Source organism: Pristiophorus japonicus, chromosome 8, assembly GCF_044704955.1.
Source record: "Pristiophorus japonicus isolate sPriJap1 chromosome 8, sPriJap1.hap1, whole genome shotgun sequence".
In the NCBI taxonomy this organism is placed as follows: Eukaryota; Metazoa; Chordata; class Chondrichthyes; family Pristiophoridae; genus Pristiophorus; species Pristiophorus japonicus.
The window spans coordinates 145,571,334-145,572,372 of NC_091984.1; the positions used below are offsets into that span (position 1 = coordinate 145,571,334).

The following is a 1,039-nucleotide window of genomic DNA, read 5'->3' on the forward strand; positions in this document are numbered from 1 at the left end:
ACTTCCCCAAGATGCAGGGAGCAATAGACTGTACGCACATCGCGATGTGGGCACCTTTTCAGGATGCCGCAAGGGATTCCACTCCCTGAATGTCCAGCTGGTTGTCGACCACCAGCAAATTATACTGGCAGTGAATGCTCAATTTCTGGGCAGCATCCATGCTGCACACGTCCTGCGTGAGAGCATTGTATCTGACTTGTTTAACATTGAGCCACAAGGTCAATGCTGGAAACTTGGGGCCAAAGGATATGGCCTTGCCACCTGGCTGATGACCCCCTGCGTGACACCCACACTGAGGCCGAGAGGTGATACAACGAGAGCCACAGAGTAACTCGCAATATTGTGGAGAAAACCATTGGAGTGCTGAAGCAGCGCTTTAGATTTTTTAAAAAAAATTTATTCTTTGCCAATCTTTCCAATTCTTTGTCAAATCACAAACGCCAGAGGTCACCTTGCACAGATCAAGGATCACTCTGCGCCAATGCTCTTAGCCAAAAGGCCTAGAGCCACTGCACCGTTCCTGGAAGTACTGCAATACCAGGTTCGTGCCATGGAGGTGGATGGGTCAAGCCACCCCACCCACCTCCTATTTCCAAAAAGCATAGGAGAATCACCTTCCTGATCCAGGGAGAACCATGTTGGGGTCATGGTTACTCCCCTGTCAGGTCAGTTATGCATGATCTTAGCCAAAAGGCCGAGAAGCAATGCCTGGACCACTCAGGTGGTGAGCTCCAATACCACCCTGAGCAGGTAGCTCAATTCATGGTGATGTGCTCCATGCTGCACAACTTGGTATCAGGAGGGGACAAGAATTGCCTGATGAGCCTGACAGTCCACCTCACCAGAGAGAGGAAGAGGAGGACGAGGACGAGGAGGCGGACACCGACATCGGGTCAGACAATCAGGCTGATGCTGAAGCCATGCCCCCGCCCTTCTGTAGATCACATGAAAGGGCCCATGGTGGCATGATAGCTGCAAGCGCCTTACGCCAGGAGCTCATCAATGATCGCTTTGCCTGAAAGAACGTTGGTGTTATTTC

At 51.4% G+C, this 1,039-nt stretch overlaps 1 pseudogene; it reads right to left on the bottom strand.

Moving 5' to 3' along the window:
* Window positions 1-504: 504 nt before the first annotated feature.
* LOC139269902 (U2 spliceosomal RNA) lies at window positions 505-706 on the bottom strand (annotated as a pseudogene).
* Between the last annotated feature and the right edge of the window lie 333 nt (window positions 707-1,039).